Raw genomic sequence first — 21,172 nt, 5'->3', positions numbered from 1 at the left:
AACATGTAGTGCCTATTTTGGATAATCTAAATCCAAGAATTGTTAGGCCACATATTGAAGCTCAACACTTTGATTAAAACTAGTAATGTTTTAGATGTTGGAAACAGTAGGGTAGTTTAGTGGTTTACCTACTAAAGATCGAAGATTGCACTTGAGACTTTTTTTGAAGTCTGTGACTCATTTAGGCTGTAGGGTGTCCCTGAAGATGCCCTTAGATTAAAATTGTTTCCTTATTCATTGCAAGATCGTGCTGGATCATGGTTAAATGAGTTACCATCAGGTCCGGTGGCATCTTGGAATGAACTGTGTCAGAGATTTTTTCTTAGGTACAATCCTCCTAACATGAGTGCCAAGCTTAGGAATGACATTACATCATTGAAGCAATAGGAGGATGAAACATTATATGAAGCATGGGAGCGTTTCAATGAACTAAGTAGAAAATGCTCAATGCATGGTTTTCACCATTGGGCATAGATGGAAATGTTCTACAATGGATTAAAGGCTCATACGTGAATGGTGGTGGATGCATCTGCTAATGGGATGTTGCTTGATAAATTCAACAATGAAGCATTCAAAATTCTGGAAAGAATACCAAACAATAATTATCAGTACCCCACTACTAAAGTTTGTACTGGTAGAAGAGTTGCTGAAGAAATGAAACTTGATATGATTTCATCTTTAACAGCTCATGTATCATCTTTAAAAAAGTAGATTAAAACTCTAAAAAGACCCTCTACAGTGTAGGACATGAAGGTTGGAGAACTAGCATGCGTATACTGTGGAGAAGATCATGTTTTTGATGAATTCCCATCAAATCCGACCTCTGTGTATTACATAGGGAATTTTAATCGTAGTAACAACAATCCCTACTCCAACACATACAATCCAGGGTAGAAAGAATATCCAAATTTCAACTAGAGTAATCAAGAAATGGGAAATGCCGGCAATGTTAATCGACAGAATGTGTGTAACAGCCCGTTTTTTAGTGGTGTCCGAAACAGTGGTTTGGGGCCTCCAAATTCTATGAATAAGTTTGTAAATATTATTATTTAATATTTACGAGTCAAATATGGTTTTAAACAAGTTTTTGATTTTATAATTTATGTTATATAAGAGAGTTATTAAGTTCAAGTGGTTTGACCCTAAGGTCAAGTGGTTTTATAAAATGAGGTATCGGGACCTTATTTCTACCAAGCCGTAAATATTTTTATAAATATTTATGGAGTTTCATTAAGGTGGTATTAAAGTTTCGTTGAAAAATTTTAACGTTTCGATAGTTAATTAATTAAAAAAGACTAAATCGTAAAAGTTGAAAAAGCCAATCGCTATTAGTTTAAAGGTGTTAAATTGATTATAGAATTATAATTGGGTGGCCTTAATGGGTAAATTACCCATTCTTTAGTTGGTGGACAATTAAAGCTTCATTTTCTTTTAATTTTATGTGTTTTATATGTTACTATATTATTATTAAGTGATAAAAAAAATAAAAGTTAATAAAATAAGAAAACATAATAGTTTTCTTCCCTATTTGATCTTTTTCATCATCGAACCACCATGGGAGAGTCTGAAGTTCGGCCAACCATGTTTCTTTGCATGTAAGTCCCTATGCTACCCGTTTATAATAATTTTGATGTTTTTTAGATCGTTACAACTAGGTCCAGCTAGCCAGCATCTTCGATTTTAAAAGTGTTAAAGATTTTGAATGTTGACATTGATGAATATTGTGATTTTTTTATGTTAAATGATGGATTTGAAATGTTGATTGATAATTAAAAGTATTTTGTTAAGTGATTTTTGATGAATTTATCAATTAGGGACTAATTGTTAAAATAGTAAAAGTACACGGATTTGATGTGAAATTAATACAAATGTGGGATTTTTTGGGTGCAATGAGCATTTGGCTAAGCTTAAATTTTGAAAAAAAATGGTTAATTCGCATGTTTTAGGCTCAGGGACTAAATTGAATAAAAGTAAAACTTTAGGGGTAATTTTGTAAAAATTTCAAAAGTGAATAAATTGTATAAAACACTATTTTTACTGTCTAAATTGATAGATTGCATAAAAATATTAATTTAGATCAAGATCGGGTGGAAAATCGAGGAGAATGAAAAATTACCAAAATGCCCCTATACTTTGACATTTCTGTAATTTAGCCTGGTAAGTTCGTATGAACTATAAACACTTAAATGTGAGTTAAATTGACTGTTTAATGTGTTATTCTATTGTACATGAATTAATGTATAGATGTTATTATGCAATTTATTATGTCATGAAATGATAGAAATTCCACGACGTACGACGACTATCGAGTCCTGTTTGAACCTTAGGAATTTGTAGGATACAAAAGACATGTCATTATGGTTTACATTATTCAAGTGTTGGTCTTGAATGTCCTACTGGTGGCTGAGGTCCGACATGTGTTGTGGATACTCCACAACTTGTGTGAGCAGTATCGTGTAGCTACGTTCCGACCCACAGCTCATGTGAACAGGCCTATTTTCATAGCTCATGTGAGCATATATGTATATGAATTGACGGATTACGATTATATGAGTTAGCACATTTTGTGTGAGCTATCTCGGGTATCCAACGATATTCTATTTGGTTCAACGGGCATGAATTAAAGGAAACGGTAAATATTCAATATGAGCAAATACATGTATACATGAAATATATTGAAATGATGAGATACATGGTAAGCATGTTATGTTATGAAGAATGTTATATCCAAATGGAATCATATTCATGTATAATGGTTATCCATGTTGAATTCATGTGAAATATGTTCAAGTATGCTAACATGTGTTGTTGTTTGAGGCTTAGGCATGTGCCAAGCTATTGGTTGGATTGTATTATGTTTACTTATAAGTTATGCATTGGAATGGTGAGTGCGCAAATGGAAATATGCTTGTGTTCATGAAAGAATAGTAAGTTTTAAATTATGTAATTTCTTATGAAATGGTTTATCATGTGGTTTATTCCAAAAGAGCTATGTTTAAATGCACTAGCTTATGGCTATGGTTGATGATATGCTTATGTTTTGTGTGTTATGTATATGAAATGGGTGTGGAAAGGAAATGGGATAGTAAGTTCATACTTGAAGTGTAAAATGATGAAAAAGGAATTGATGAATTGATGTTGTTATTTAAGCTACAGAAAGTAAATGCAACAGAAAATAATTAAATGCAAATGAAAATAAGATAATTTGAAAGGGTTTAAGTTTTATAAAATCCTACTATGCTAGGGATGATATGTATATGTGATGTTGTGGATTTATTCACTTTGTGAGTTGTTGAATATGGTTTCATGAATCTTACGGTATTGGTATAGGATTATTCTTGATATATATAAATTTGATATTTGAAATGGATTGATATGACTAAAGCTTATAAGAGCTTACTAAGCATTCATAGCTTACGCAGTTGTTTTTCCTTTACGTTTTAGATTATCGGAAGCTCGATCAGGTTAAAAGCTAGTTGGAGATCCATCATACTATCCATCGATTTTATCGGTAGATTTATATGCTTTGGTTGCAGTTATAATGGCATGTATAGGTGGACTATGTCTAATGTTTAACTGATGAATTTTGTATATATATGTGTCATTTTGGTTGATGATTATGGCATGAAATGTTGCCTTGGATTTGATGTACTTAAGGTACTATTGATTGCTTGTCAGTTGTGGTTAATATGGTCAAATTGGTGTATGTTTTGAAATGACCGCTATTGGTATGGTTGTTATGTATCAATTATGCTATGTTTTGGCATGAAAATAGGTTAAGTGATAATTGGTTAAATATGCCATGTATAGGTGTTTTGGTTGGTGTTATAGTCATTATGTTTTGGCTTGTAATTATGGTGTTTTGAGTGTTTGAAATGGTTATGTTCGTATATATATGTGACCTTATGATGGTTGATTTTATAGTATTTATGATGCTTAAATGATGGAAGTTGAAATGGCATTTAAAGTGTGTGTAATGGAATGTTCTTTGACATGGTTGAACATGGTCATTTTGGTATTTGGAATGTAGTGGACATATATGGCTAATGGTGCTAAATGTTAGATGGCCAACTTGGTATTTTTGGTGTGAATTTGATAGGTAAATAAAGTGGTAATTTTGGCATAAACTTAGCTATAAGTTGATTGAACTTTTGGCTAAACTATGCATATGGTTATACATGTTCAATTGTTGTGATTGAGGTGCCTTTTGGGCATATCGGTTGTATGCACATATACCTTATTGGTTTAGCTTATGGATGCATTATTTGGTGCATTTTGAATGCTTGTTTACATATGGAATATTGGTTGTAGGTGTGTGCATGATTAGGTAAGAAAAATGGCTTGTACATGGCCTATTTTTCGTCCACACGGCCAGGGACACGGAGCATCATGTGTCACACACACCCATGCGACACGGTTGTGTGTCCCCTATAGCTTTCGAGGAGTTGCAAGTCAGACAGTTCATGGCTTAGTACACGACTTGGCAAACGGGTGTGTTAGGCCACTTCGAGGTGTACATGGCCTGGCACACGGCCGTGTGGCTTGGCCGTGTTACCCAAGTCAGAGAGTTACACAAGCACGGACATGGGCTGGTACACTACCGTGTCTCCTTACTTCGAATGTCCACATGGTCGTGTGACCCCTGCAGATTGAAAATTTTCATCTTTTTCCTAAAAACTTCATATGTTTCCGATTTAGTCCCGATTCATTTCTAATGTGTTTTTAGGGCCTTCAGGTCGTATAAGGGACAATATGTATGTTATTGATTGACTTTGCTATGATTGATGTTGGGAATTACAAGTTTTAAATTTTTGATAGTTTTGAAATGTAAACTCCGGTAATGCTCCGTAACCCTATTCCAGCGACGGATATGGGTTAGGGGTGTTATAATGTGGCTAGTGTACCACTTGGATACAGTCAACCAAGGCCATGGTAAAATGAGCAAAAAATTTCGTCATCTTCAACATCAACTGTGGAAGCTCTAATAAAGGAGTATATGGCTAAGAGTGATGCAATTATTTAGAGCTAGAAAGCTTCTTTCAGAGCTCTAGAGAGTCAAGTGTGACAAATTGCCACTGCATTAAGTTCCAGACAACAAGGAGCATTGCCTAGTGACACAGAAAGTTCTTGATCTCAAGGAAAGGTACAATGTAAGGAACAATGTAAGGCCATAACACTCCGGAGTGGCACTCAGCTAGCAGGAGTTGTGAATATGCCTTCACTGAGGAGGAAAGTTTAGAAGTTCCCAAAAGTACAACTTTTGAAATAGTAGTGGAACAAAATTGACTGAAGAATCTAGAGAACTGATGGAAATTCAACAAGTTGGAAATGGATTCAGGAGGAGATTTGAATCATTAGACTTATCAAGTCAATCTTTCACCCTCCTCCATCATCAATAGAAGATCCACCTGTGCTGGATTTGACGCCATTACTAGTGAATTTTAAGTACGCTTATTTGGGAGATAATGATACACTGCATGTAGTTATCTCTGCCAAGTTTACAACAGACCAAGAGATGCAATTATTGGAAGTCTTAAAAAAATCCAAGAAAGCTTCAGGATGGTCAATTGCGGATATCAAAGGAATTAGCCCAACAATCTGCATGCATAAAATAATACTTGAAGATTGCCATAGAAAATCTATTGAATAGAAAAGGAGACTGAATCCTATCATGAAGAAAGTAGTTAAAAAGGAGATTATCAAATGGTTGGACGCTGGAATTATATACCCAATTTTTGATAGCTCTTGGGTGAGCCCTGTTTAGTGTGTACCAAAGAAAGGAGGGGTCACCGTAGTCGAAAATGATAACAAAGAACTCATTACCACATGTACTGTCACAGGTTAGAGAGTTTGTATAGATTATCGAAAGCTCAACAAAGCAACGAAGAAGGACCATTTCCCTTTGCATTTTATAGATCAGATGTTGGACAAACTAGCAGGGGAAGCCTTCTACTATTTTTAGTTGGCTACTCAGAGTACAACCAAATTTCCAAATCTCGTACTGATCAAGAAAAGACTACATTCACATGTCCTTATGGAACATTTGCTTTCAGAACAATGCCATTTGGGTTATGCAATGCCCCTGCAACATTCCAGCATTGCATGATGGCAATTTTTCCTGACAAGGTGGAGAAATTCCTTGAAGTGTTCATGGATGATTTCTCCATGTTTGGGGACACTTTTGAAGACTATTTGAAAAAATTGGAGTTAGTACTTTGTCGATGTCAAGAAACAAATCTTGTGCTGAATTGGGAAAAATGCCACTTCAAGGTTTGTGAAAGTTTTTTTTTGGGCCACAAGATTTCACAGCAAGGAATTGCCGTTGACAAATCAAAAATAGAAGTCATTGAAAAGTTGCCACCACCCATTTCAATGAAAGGAATCAAAAGCTTCCTTGGTCATGCTGGATTTTTCCATCGCTTTATCAAGGATTTTTCTAAGATATCCGAACCTTTATGTCAATTGTTGGAATAAAACAAACCATTTCATTTTGACGAGTTATGCTCAAAAGCGTTCGAAGAGTTAAAGGAGCAATTAATTACAACACTTGTAGTCACTGTAACAAACTGGACTTTACCATTCAAACTGATGTGTGATGTAAGTGACTTTACTATAGAAGCAGTTCTGGGGCAAAGAAAAGCCAAGATGTTTTATAGCTCAATTATGCCACCATAGAGAAAGAATTGTTAGGGGTGGTACTTACGTTCGAAAAGTTTAGAGCTTATTTAGTGGGCACCAAAGTCATAGTTTATACAAACCATTCTTCCATTAAATACTTGGTGACAAAAAAAGAGGCCAAGCCCAGACTCATTAGATGAATATTGTTGCTGCCGGAATTTGGTTTGGAGATCAAAGATAGGAAAGGCACTGAAAATCAAGTGGCTGATCACTTGTCATGACTGGAAGCAGGGAATAATTATAGTGATTGTCAAATGATTAAAGGTGAATTCCCTAATGAGCAGTTATTGTTGCCTATGGCATTGCCATGGTATGTTGATATTGTTAACTTTCTAGTTAGTGCATTGCTGCCACATGCGCTCAATCATCAAGGATATAAGAAATTCCTTCACGATGTTAAGAAATACTACTGGGACGAGCCATTTCTATTCAAGCAGTGTACAGATCAAGTAATTCGAAGATGTATTCCAGATGATGAAATTCAAAGTATCCTACATCACTGTCATTCTGCACCTTATGGCAGACATTTTGGAAGCATGGGAATTGGTGCAAAGGTTCTCCAATCTGGTTTTTATTGGCCCACCATGTTTAAAAATGCTCATTAGTTCTGTCAAAGCTGTGATTGTTGTTAGAGAAATGGTAACTTATCAAAGAGACACAAAATGCCGTTGCAAAATATTTTAGAGGTGGAATTATTTGATGTATAGGGAATTGATTTCATGGGTCCATTTCCACCATATTGGGGAAATATCTACATTCTTGTCGTTGTTGATTATGTCTCGAAATGGGTTGAAGCTGGGCCTTTACTTGCAAATGATGCCAAATCAGTTCTGAGATTCTTGCATACTAATATTTTTACCCGGTTTGGTACCCCTCATGTTTTAATTAGTGATGAAGGTTCACATTTTGACTACAAATTAGTTGCCAATGCTCTAAATAGATATGGGGTTAAACATAAAATTGCCACGTCATACCACCCATAGACAAATGGAGAAGCTGAAATTTCCAATAAAGAAATCAAGCAAATTCTGAAGAAAGATATCAGTCCCAACCACAAGGATTCATCAGCAAGGTTTGATGAAGCCTTGTATGCTTATCGCACAGCTTTCAAGACATCGTTGGGTATGTCACCTTTCAAGCTTGTCTATGGTAAACCATGTCAATTGATAGTTGAGCTAGAACACAAAGCATTTTGGGCAATCAAGAAACAAAACACAGCCTAGGGTGTTGCTGCAATCGCTTATTGGAGCTTAATGAGATGGTTGAATTTCGAGCTCAAGCTTATGAGAATGCCAGACTGTACAAAGAAAAGACAAAGCGATGGCATGACAACAAAATTTTGCCACGATAATTTGTACCTGGACAATAAGTCTTGCTCTTCAATTTCAGACTTAAATTATTTCTTGGAAAACTAATGTTGAGATGGTCTGGACCATTCGAAGTCGAGCGTATATAGGCTAATGGAGCTATTGAAGTGAAAGATGGAAAGACAGGATCCACTTTCAAAGTCAATGGTCAACGTTTGAAACATTATTTTGGAGCTCCTATAATCCGTGGCAAAAATTTTATTTCTCTTCGAAATATTTAATATTGTTCTCTTGTAGAAATTTTCTTCATCTATTTTATTTTTACTTTTTTTATTTCTTACCCAATAATTTTATTTAACTGTTTATTTTCTCTTGTTACGGGTTTCTTTATGGGCCATAGCACATACAAATTGAAGCCATTAGCCCAATTCTTTAAATTTTTACAAATTTACGCTAAATACAGTTTCTTTTCCCGCTAAATGCCACTTGTTTTGCCTTGTCAGACCATGATTAAGGCCGATCTTATCACACAAGTCACAATTTCTTCTGTCCCAAGTTTTAACCTAGCTAATTCAGTTTCTTCCTACATTTTCATGTAGTTTTGTTTTTTTTTCTTTTACTCTCTATTTCATTCATAACCGCTATAAAATCTAGCGTTTTTCATTTTCAAGCTTTCTATATTTTCTTCAATGGCTTCCCAAACAGCTTCTGCTTCGACCTTTGCCTCTCCACGCACCTTCTTTAGTAAACTTGCAGAAGATAAACATCATAAAAATATTTCTAAAAGATCAATCTGCATGGAAAAGGGATTCCTTTTTCAGGATGCTCCCTTCATGGGGTATACATAAGCCATCTCATCAGTTGTCGAAAAACATGGGTGGGGAATCTTCTGTCTCTATCCTGATGATGTCTTCCCAAAAGTAGTGAAAGAGGTTTTCTGCCCACAATACCTCTCCTGAAAATGCATTTATATACATGCGTGGTATAGCAGTTTTATTAGATGAGGACTTCATCAATGCCCAATATGGATTATCTGAAGGTCCTGACGAGCATGCTGACTATGTGAAGACAATGTCCCCAGAGCACTTAACCCAGGTTCTCACTGATGTTTGTGTGGAGGGTACACAACGGTCAATTCAAGAAATGACTGTTACACCGTCAACAGAGTCTTATTGAAGCCTCAATGCAAGATTTGGTACCATTTCTTGAAAGCCAATCTCATTCCTTCTACACATAATGCCACAATCTCAAAGGATCGATTATTAATTCTCCACTCCAAAATGGTCGGCCGAAAGATTCATGTTGGAAACATTATCTTTCGTGAGATGCATCGTTGTGTCCAAAAGAATGATGGTACAGTAAATTTCCCCTCACTGATCATTTCACTCTACCAAAGACTCAAGGTTCCCCTGTCACCAAATGAAGACCACCTTCAAAAAAATGGCCTATTATTGAGCACATTATACAAAAGCTGGCTGACGAGGAAATGCCAAGGCAAACTAGCACACCTCCATCTTTTCCTCCTAAGACTACTTCTGTAATCCCCTCGACTTCTCACACTGATTTTGAGTGAAAAATGATTGAAGTTTTAGAGGGTTTGAAACAACAATTTTGTGTGTTGGAAAAACATCAGAAAATGCTTTTCATTGACTTTGGCAAAGATCAAGAGGAGATGCCCATCTTTTGGGAATATGTCCGCCAACATGATATTGCCATTCGTAAATCCCTGCAAAATAACTTCTCAAGCCCATCCACCATTTCTTGTTTTTCCTAAGGAACTGCTATTGAATCCTAAAGCAAAAGATGAAGAACCTAATACTGCTCCCACGCACAAACAAGAACCCGAGAGAGATGAAACCAGGAAAAAATTCATTCATATTGAATCTGATGATGATGGAATAGAAACCACTCAAACTACTGCACCTGCACCACAATCCAAGGCCCCTATGACTGCCAAGAATGTGCACTTCATCAACTAATTGATGAACTCACAAAGTTAGATACCAAAAATGATGAGGAAAATTTGTCTATCAACCAGCTTAAGAGAAAAAGATTCGAGAAGGTTGTTGGTAGAATCGTTCTAGCTGATAGTGGTGACCAGGATAGGCAGCCACGTTACAAATGAGTTGCAAGGAAATCTAGACAACCCAAGTAAAGTAACATTCTTCCCATCCAAGGTTTGGTTTTGATAATTTTCATTCATTTTAGTTCATATATATTAATTGCATTCATGTAGCTTTTATTCATTTAATTCTTTCATGTTCATGCATTGAGGAAAAAGCATCCCTTAGGTTTAGGGGTGCATTATGCATATAGACTGCATTGTTAATTGTTCATACAATTCTTTTGCCATAACATTTAATTTCCATTCAACTGCCTGATTATGTGATTATATGGTTATCAATAATATTCAAGGAGGATAATAACTCTTCTTTGTAAACTTAGAAAATATTGTGATAGTTGTTTAGGCATGTTTAGCATACGATAGTTGTTGAAAATGAATTTCTAAAAGTAGAATAATTGCAATTTAAATGCAATTAGGCGATAGTAGCATTCTTTGAATAAATTTAGGACTTCTTAACTTAAAATTGGTATAGTAATAGTGTATAATTTATGTCATGGCAAAATAATATGAATACTCCAATGTTTAAATCTATTGAGTAGGTCGGTAATATTTTGTTTGCTCCATTATATTGTTGACCGAAAAATGATTTCAGATATGAGTGTTTATAAAAAATATATATTTTAGGTAAATTCCACTAAATTTTTAAGCTAAATACTAAGAAGATAGTTGTTTGCTCCATCCATATTTTTAGTTAAAAGCTTTTGTTTCATGAGTGATTTATATTCAAATTGTGACATGATATAATACATGGCAGTCTAGTGTATGCTCCATTGAGGTTGTCAAGTATAAAATCATGTGAAAATATGAAAAAGATGAGAAACAAATATGTGCTAAGAGGGACAGATCTACCCAATAAAAGAAGGAGAGAGAAAAAGAAAAAAAAAGAAGAGAATTTGTGTGAGAAAAAAATTGGAGACAGTGATTTTTCTCTATATTGGAGAATTCCAGAGAAAAAAAGTGTAGCAACTTAAGAGAGTAGAATAAAAACATGAAGAAGGGAGGGAGACAACTATCCTGAATTCACGTGCAATCTAAAGATCAAAGAGAAACTGGAGTGCGGCGAGAATTCCTGCATTTTTGCCTTTATTTTCCTGATTTCTGTGATTCGAACTTATTTCAGAATGTTGATGAATGATTTTATTTTGATGTTAACTTTTCCACCTATGCCCTAAATATTTTCTAGGTTGGAGTTATTTAGGTGAATGTTTTATCATCTTTATTGTCCATGATTTGAGATTGTCTATGTCAGTGTTTCATTCAATTTATGCTTATTTTAAATACATGCATGCATGCAAGCTCTAGACATAGTTATTTGTGTTTTATGTTCTTAGATGTATTTGTAATTCTGAAATGGTTAAATATACTGGATCTTAAATAGTTTGAAGCAAGCAAATACTCGATAGAATATTCGTAGCACTCTAGACATAGATGTTGCGAGTTGTAAGAGAAGAACGTTCATTGTAGTTAATAATCCAGAGTTTTGTAGACATACAATAACTTAGATTTCTAGCTTAAGATCTAGCTATCGAAAGAGGCAAGTTACAGTAGTGACTCTTTTAGCAGTTGATTAGACAATATTTTTCCATGACATTATTTTGATATGAACATTTCACCTGAATAATTCCATCTCTATTCATTCCACAACAGAAATACTATTGTTTTTCTCTGTAATTTGCCACAACATTTTATTTTTCATATCAATTCTTTGTTTTTATTAATTGATCTCATTAATTCATTATACAAACATCTTACTCAACTTGAAAATATTTCCTACTATTCAGTATAGTCAATACAATTATAATAACTTACTAAATTTCTTACCAATTTTCGGTCCTTGTAGAGACGATTCTTTCTTATCACTTTATTACTTGAATGATGTGTACACTTACACAATTGAATTAGTTATTTACACACAACACTCGATGACACAGCCGTGTAACCTATCTCACACGGGCTTGGCTCTTGCACATGGTCAAGGGACACGGTCGTGGGACCCTTGCTTTTAGATTTTTCTCAACGTTTTGTCAAAATTTCAAATTGATCCTTGTCTGCTATCAAGGTCTTTTTAAACTTTCCTAAGATCAATATTAATATGAAATCGATTGAAAAACATATTAATTTGATTGTTTATGAGTATGATAAATAATTTAGATTTTGAATTATAAGATGCTTGTAAATGTTTTATAATTTTCGATAACACCTTATTGCTCAGGTCCGGCAACCGGATCAAATAAGGGGTGTTACACAGGACATGTTCATATGTATACATTGAAATATGCTATGTACCATACTATAATGGAATTGTTGATTGTTATCCATATGACTACTTGAATGATTGAATAAATATTGACTTACACTGATTATTTTAAGCTCACCCACTAGTCTTAACTTCTTAGGTAATGCTTGAGACTAGGATCAAACCCGACATGTGGACATTACATGGACTTTAGGCTATTTTTGGTTTTAGTAATTTTTAAAATGTATTTATCTGGTTTTAGGCTGTAAAATATTATTTTGGATTGTGGTTTTTGGTTTGGGTTATATGCATGCATTATTTAGACATAGTAATTATAAATGTTACCCAGTAAAAGCATGCTACTTGACTTCATTAAAACCTGACATAAACAATGATTTTTCACTGCATTGAAAGTCAACGTGTTTTTGCAAAGCGACGAACAAAAGGTTTTCTAAAACAACATCATTATTAACAATAAAATGGATCTTAACTATAGATGGTTTGTTAAATCAATATTTGCAAACTAACTTAAGGATCAAACTATGATTTTTCTTAAGCAAGTAGAATTAGAGTTTTTCTTAGGTCTGTAGGTTAACTTAACCATTTTAATGGCTAATGTAATCTTCACATTCTGGCCATAACGTTTAGGCCAGGTTAGGGTGGCTACAATCGTCATTCGCAAAGAAGAAATAAACTAAAATAATTTTAAAATATAAAAAAAATCTTGGATCAAAATTGATTCCAAAAGGAAAAACAAATAGTTTAGAAAACCTAAAAGAAAACTAAAAATATTCTTACTCCTAAACTATTTGGGTTTTTAATTTAGTCTAAGACAACTTAGTTACATCAAACCTGAAGTTCTTATTTATAGGAGTGTTGGTAGCCCAAATTGCATCTTCGACACATCTTAGGACTTCGTATAAAGTCAATTCTATTGAAGAAATTAGCCTTGGAATCCTTGGGCATCGCGTCGACCTATGTCGGCCCATAGCCCTTGCCTGACGCGATAGGACGAGCAAATTTTGCCTCCTTTGTTTGTTCAATTCTTTAATGGCTTGGGGAACTTGTAATTCACTCGTCCCTTCCTTCCAAGTTGATTGGGCCTATAATTCATCATCCTACACACTCAATTCAACACATTAGCACTACTTAAAGCCCGTGTCAGCCTAATAGGACACAACACTCACAAAATGTGTTAAAAAACACTTATTTTACTAATATTTAATCCTAACTACTAAATGTTGAAAATGTAATACTAAATACTAAATTGCCTAGAAAACAAACTCCTTAAATGTGGGAATAAATCGGATTAACTACTATATTTGACACTAAGTCAATTATCTCTACTAATATTAAGTTGTTTATTGATTTTGGAGTGTTATGTGAAACCAACTCAGTTGATTAAATTACTAATTTCCCTTTCATATTTAAAGTAAGTCATATTATGACAATGATATTTTATCCTTTGATCTCTACTAATATTAAGTCGCTTACTAAGTTTGATGTCACGAGTTAAGTAACTCAGTTTGTTAAATTACTAATTAGACTCTTCTCATTTAAAAGAAGTTTTATTATTATGATGAAATTTTTATCTCTGCATATTTTTGAAGAAAACAAAAAACATTTACATCTCTACTAATATTAAGTCGTTTATTGAGTTTTGTGGCACGAGTTATGTAAGGCTACCTTAATTCATCCCCGATAGTAGCAATCAAAGGGTCATGATATGTTAAGCCAATCTCACTTCGTATCTTACTTCTAGCTTTACCTCTAATATCATTAGCGTTAATATTGTCCCTTAACAAGTCCTGCCAGGGAAAATACTGAAAGGTGTCTTTGTCTCCAATGCCTGCATTGCTGATGCCAATACTTTGACTTATTGCAGGTGTAGGGCCTTAGGGTTGTGGTAGTAAAGGAACATCTCCTTGAGTAAGACCAACTGATGAAAAAGAAACTTGTGTATAATATTCCATACATTTCATTATGTTTGTTATATTTTTTCCCAAACCAAATCAAGCTATCAAGTTCGATAATGTTAAAGTCATCTATCATCTTAGCTTGACCGATTTAAAGCATGAATTGCCCTACCTTGACATCTTTGGTTTTCCTGGTTTGCTTCTTGAGTTGATCTCGCGACTTGGAACCCTTCTCTTTGTAGTAGGTCTCTAATTTCATGGATTTCTTATTGCGTTCGATCTCGAGAATTTGATAGAACTTCTTTAGCAAGCTTTGGACCTCCTCGTGCGATGGCCACACCATTGGCTTCTGTTCATCTAGACAATATACTATAAGGCCACCTTCTACACCACACATAATGGGCAGCTCCGTTACTTTCTTCATCAGTCCTTCCCTTCATTTCTTCAAGCTTGCTCTCCGGGCACTATTATTTTCTATCCAAGCCAGCTTAACTTTTTATTACTAGTTTTTAACACTTAACAAGTTCTAATTTCTTGGCAACTAATGATTCTCTCTTGGTCTCAAACTAATTCTAACAGAAGATGAATGAAAGAATTAGGTTGCTTGAAATGTATGGCCAATAAGGCATTTATATAGTGAGTGAGTTGAATGCAAAACGGGGGTTTCAATGCTAATTAATTTGGAGACTCAAAGAACACTAAATCATTGCTCAATAGGTAAACAAATCCATTGTCTAGATTCTAAAGATAAATGATGGTTGGTAGGATAATAAATTTTTTTGCTAATTTGGCAATAAAAATCACCGATATTTAGTACTTGCTATTTTAAATTATCTATACTAAGTTAAAACACAATTGTCATTTTAAATTTCTAGTGAAGATTAGCCTTAAAATAGTTATTTCATTCCTAGTAGTAAGAATTAGGTACAAAGCTATATATTCAATATATACAATTCCTTTTACGGCCATTCCCATATATAGAATTGAGGGTAAGAGAACTCACCTAGAAGCCATGCATGTATCTAACCAACCATTATTGTTTTTACTAGTAATTCTATCTAATTCTAACACATATATGTAGAATTACATATTTAGAATATATAGGTGCACATTTAAAAGGAAAATCTAATAAATAATTAAGCATATGGTTCATAAGTATAGTAATAATAACACGGTAATTCTATCTCACGTGTATACATGTGGAAACCACGTATTTAAAATAGATGTGTATTTTAAAAATAACATCCAATAAATAATGAAATGTGTCATTTGAAACTATTAATACTAACAACATATGCAATATCTAAAATTAGGATAAAACAAATTAGTTTAAATTTTGAGTAGAAATAAATAAAAATAGGTCAATATATGTAATTAAGAATATTAAATGCACTCCAATTGCTTTCTAACTTGTATCTTCAATTTTCTATAGCATGTGATCCAACATATTTAAAGTAAGTTATTGAGTGTCTATAGACGAGTTATTGTTTATAGTTAATTATCACACAAAAATATATAAAATTAAAATGACAGTGTTTGGAAGTATGCGGGTCAAATCATAATATAATATTACGTACAACGGAACATAAGAAGTATTTCAAGGATCGTACCCAAGGGAGGATGGATTAAATCTATAGAAAACCTTTTTACAATAATAAATCTAAATAGTAATAATTAATCCCTATATTATGATATATCATAAATTAGATCAATTAGAGAATTTAAATGACTAAAATAAATAAACAATCAACGAAATAGATAAAACCAAACAGGAAGATTAACTCGTTTCAAGGTTTGTAATTAAATTTGAATTAGGGTTTTAGGGTGGATTAGCTGTCGATTAACCAATTATTCCCTTCCTGCCTTAAACTAATTAATCAATTGGTTGATACTCGCTTATCTTTTGAACTCACTTTCTCAACCAAGATAAACAACGACTTACTCGATTCGACTTATCTCGCGATCTCGTCTCCCCGTTGATTACTTCCTAGGGTTGTCAAACCTAGGGTTTAAAAACGTGTAATTTATACAAACCAATTCTCTCAAAAAACCTTAAATCCTCCATCAATCATGTCCCCATCCACTCGTTAACCTCCCCTAAGGGATTTAACCACTGATGTTATTCATAATCTAAATCTCAGTTGAACAAAACATGTAAACAACATGATTGAATTGAAAGACAATAGAGATTAGAAAAATTCTAGATTGATGTCGAGTAGAGTACAGAGTAACGAATCTCTCGATTGGAATAATTGACATTCCTCATTCGCAAAGAAGAAATAAACTAAAATACTTTAATAATATAAAAGAAATCTTGGATCAAAATTGATTCCAAGAAGAATAAAGAGTCCAGAAAAGCCGAAAGAAACTAAATCTAATCCTACTCCTAAACTACTAGGGGTTTTGATTGCGTCTAAGATGACTTAGTTATATCAAACCACAAAGGTCTTACTTATAGAAGTGTTGGTAGCCCAAATTAGGTCTTCGGCACGTCCTAGGTCTTCGAATAAAGTGGATTGTGTGGACGAAGATAGCCTTGGAATCCTTGGGCATTATGTCGACCTATGTCACACCATAGGCCTTGCATGGCACGACACGAAGAGCAAATTGTTCCTCCTTGGTTCATTCAATCTTTTGACGACTTGGGAACTTGTGCATCACTCGTCCCTAGCTTCCACATCAATTGAGCCTATAATTTATCATCCTACACACTCAATTGAACACATTAGCACTACCTAATAGGTCATAACACAAAATGTGTTAAAGAAAACTTATTTTACTAACATTTAATCCTAACTACTAAATACTGAAAATGTAATACTAAATACTAAGTTACCTAGAAAACAAGCTCTTTATGTGCGGAAATAGACCAAATTAACTATTAAATTTGACAGCAGGTCAGTTATCTCTACTAATATTAAGTTGTTTACTGATTTTGGTGTCATGAGTTAAGTGACACCAACTCCATTGGTTAAATTACTTAGTAACCCTTTCATATTTAAAATATCTATATTATGACAATGATATTTTTATCTTTTATCTCTTCTAATATTAAGTCGCTTACTAAGTTTGGTGTCACGAGTTAAGTGACACCAACTCGATTGGTTAAATTAAAAGTTAACCACTTCTTATTTAAAATAAGTTATATTAGTATGATGAAATTTTTATCTTTGCATATTTTTAAGAAAACCAAAAAATTATATCTCTACTCATATTAAGTCGTTTACTAGTTTTGTGACACAAGTTAAGTGATACCAATTCAGTTGGTTAAATGACTAATTCACTCTTTCTTATTTAAAATAAGTTTTACTATTTTGATGATATTTTATCTTTTTTGTTCTTTAATAAAATTAATAAAATTTTACATATGAAAAGATTTAAACTCACGCCACTAACATCAATACCACATCAACTTTACCACTTTGACCAAAGCTTGATTTTGATATTTTAATACTATTACACAAATTATTTTACTCACATTCTTTGTGTATATTTATCTACTAATATTGAAGTCCTTTATTGAGTTTTGTGTCACGAGTTAAGAGACACAAACTCACTAATTAAATTACTAATTAATCACTTCATATTTAAAATAAACTTTCTCTATTAATATTAAGTCATGTAGAAAGTTTGGTATCACGTGTTAAGTGACACCAACTTGGTTAAATTACTAATTAAACTCTTCCATTTAAACTAAGGTATATTATTACAATGGTACTTCTATCTTTTAATTTTTTTAAGAAACCAAAACAAATTACATATGAAGAGATTTAAACTCAGAATTTGCAATAATATACTTTGTTTACAAGATAACATAGGTATGAGAAAGCTTAAACTCAGAATTTAGGTAGGGATTTAGGCTACAACTAAATTCCTAAATAATGCATTGAATCATGTCCACAATTAATTATTCCAAACACTGACCAATTACACTTTCGCCGAAAGCCGAAAGCTCAAACTAGCTTTTTCTTGCCTTTATCTCTACCCGTAGAAGGTTCTATCAAATCTGAAACCTCAACACAAAAAATTCACACAACAATACATCCAAAAATTAGTCAAGGACTCATTATAAGCACGCAAAACATAAGGCTCAACTAAGTTCTCGTGTAACCAAAAAGTTTAACATACCCAATTTAAAACTCAAATATCTCGGTCTATACTCAATATTTTCGCCTAAAACCAATTATGTTCATCTTATAATTCACCTACAACTAATTCCTAACCTTTAAAATATAATAAAATACTAAATTCATAGTATCGAGTTTTTTGACATGTTTTATGGCTATTTTCTAAAAATTAATTAAAACTCAAGAAATATTTAACGAAACTTCAAAGTAATTGTAGATTCTAATCATGTTAAAACAAGTTGAAAAATACTTTAAAATCACGTTTTTATGCAAAATCTTGAAATCCACCATTAAAGACTCGATTTTTAGATTTTATTTAAAACATATGTTTCAATGGCTACAAATTTAGTTTAAGGGACTAGATATCATTTAAAACTCATAGAAAGTTGAATGGTTACCTTCGATGGATAAAAAATGAGCTTTGACGCAAATCCAGAAAAACATATGTTTGGAGAAGATGATGGAAATGAAGTTTTTGGGTGATTTTCTTGGTTTTTATAGAGGTTTATAACTGAAGAGATGATAGAAATTAAAAGAAATTAGGATTTGGAGTTCAAAATTGATTGAAATAGAAAGAGCGAATCAAGGGATGACAAACACAAATTTTGGGTAGTTTTTACATGAAATAAGTTAGTGAAGAGAGGTTACTTAGCTTGGTTTTTAAATTTTGGTTTAATTTCTTCATAAAGGCTTACAATTTTGAATCTTTTGCAAAGCAGTCCTATTTTCAAAATTAAAGGTATTTAAAACTCATTTTTATAAATTGATTTAATTTTCTAAAAACCATAATTGAAAACAGTATCGATAGACCATGTTGCAAAATTCTGAACACTCTAAGGCTAAAATTTCTAAAATACCCCTAAAACTCCTAGGCTTTATTTTGAAGTGTGACAATTATGGACAAAGCTTTATTAATTATTAAGGTAAATTTATAAGGGTAAAATAGTAAATTATTAATTAAGAAAACAAAAACTAAAAATAAGACAAAATCATCATCATCTTCATAGCTTACCACCGAAATTGGAAGGAAGAAAACACCGTTGTTGAACTAAAAGGTTCGACCAAGCTAGGTTTTGTGAATGTAACTGATTTTTGGTCTCGTTTTTAGTATTTTTTATATTTTTGTAATCGTTTTCGCTTAATATAGATAATTTGAGGGCTAATTTGTAAAATTTTTAAACATTTTAGATTATGCCATTGATGAGTTTGAGGCGTTTGTGAAGTTTTATGGTAAATTATTAAGCTTGGTTGAGAAATGAGACAATTTTTTAAAGTAGTTTTTAGTAAATTTAATGTTTAGGGATTGAATTGTTAAAATGATAAAATTATATGAAATTATTTTGAAAAAATTGATAAAGGTTAGCTGACTAGGGACTATATAAAAATTAGCTTGCTTGTATTTTGCTTGAATGTGGTTAATTCATAAGTTTCAGGTTTAGGGGCTAAAATGCAAAAAGAGTAAAATGTTGGGGTAATTTTTTAATTTTATATAAAAATGTTTATAAGCTTGAGTTTAATTATTTGAGATGTTTGAATTGAATAATTGAACAAAAAATATTATTTAGATCAAGAAATAAATCAATCGGACTCAAATCGCGGAACCTAAAGTAACAGAATAATCGTCGGCCTTGTTTCTGCAATCGTTTTTGGTCTAGGTAAGTTCATATATTGTTTAAACTTACTAATTGTTGCTTTCGGTAACATTTTAACTATTATTCATGTTATGTATAATTAAATTGCACGATATATGTCGATTATTGATTTTGGACTAAATTGTGATGTTGATTAAATTGATGATTATGTTTGGAAAATGTGAAATATATGGATGTGAGCTTGAATAGTATAGTGAAAATGAAATTAAATGATTCAGATATGTAATGTGACCCATATGAACCTCGTGAATACTTAGGATACGAATGACATGTCATTAAGGGTTATTTACAATTTCGGTATTGGTCTTGGATGTCCTACCGATGGCTGAGGTCCTGTATTTTTTTGTGGATTCTCCACAGCTCGTGTGAGCATATACGGTTATAGTCACAACTTGTGTGAGCATTTTTTTAAGTATCTGATGTTATTTCATTTGGTTCAACGGGTAATAAAGGCTTAAATAGAGTGAACTTAATTATTTGATATGTTATATGATTTTGATGGATGAAATGAAAAGTGCTAGTATAAATGCTTTGGACATGAATGAATGATACATGTTGGAGATGTGATGAATGAAATGAATATTGATATGTTCCTAATCTATGATTGATAATATGGAAAGATTATATGTTTCACTGTTGAACTCACTAACTTGCAAGATATGTTATTTGAATAGGAATTGAATGAACTCATGAGCATGTTAATGGAATTATGCAAGAATTGTATAAATTAAGTGCATTTGGTATAACGTTTATGATTTATATGAGCTTACTAAGCACTAGTTGCTTATGTTAGTTGTTTTCTTTTTCTGTAGATCATCGGGAATCTCGATTAGTTGGAATCAGATCGAAGCACACACACTATCCACCCTTCATCTTGGTAGAAGTTATGGTCAATTTTTAGTTGGTTATAAATGGCATGTAATAAGAGCTTTAAAGTCCTTTTGTTGTGATGTTGTTGTTAAACTTTGGTTAAGGCATACTTATGGTTATGCATGTATTTTGTTTTGGCTTATAAATGTCTATATATGTATGTCTTTGGCTATTTGGCTGGTACCTCTTGGAAGTGAATGAAATATGATAATTTTTTTTTTGTGAATGAAAAGGATGAGCTTTGTGTATTTGGCATGTGTA

General features: G+C 32.9%; 1 non-coding gene across 1 annotated transcript; it reads right to left on the bottom strand.

Annotated features, from left to right (window-relative positions):
* Positions 1 to 351: 351 nt before the first annotated feature.
* LOC128042216 (small nucleolar RNA R71) lies at positions 352 to 458 on the bottom strand. The gene has a single exon (XR_008197420.1). It is a non-coding gene; the product is annotated as a small nucleolar RNA R71 (small nucleolar RNA).
* Between the last annotated feature and the right edge of the window lie 20,714 nt (positions 459 to 21,172).

This window comes from Gossypium raimondii, chromosome 6 (genome assembly GCF_025698545.1).
Source record: "Gossypium raimondii isolate GPD5lz chromosome 6, ASM2569854v1, whole genome shotgun sequence".
Lineage (NCBI taxonomy): Eukaryota > Viridiplantae > Streptophyta > Magnoliopsida > Malvales > Malvaceae > Gossypium > Gossypium raimondii.
Note: the sequence above shows the minus strand (reverse complement) of the source record. Positions and strands in the feature narration are given on the sequence as shown.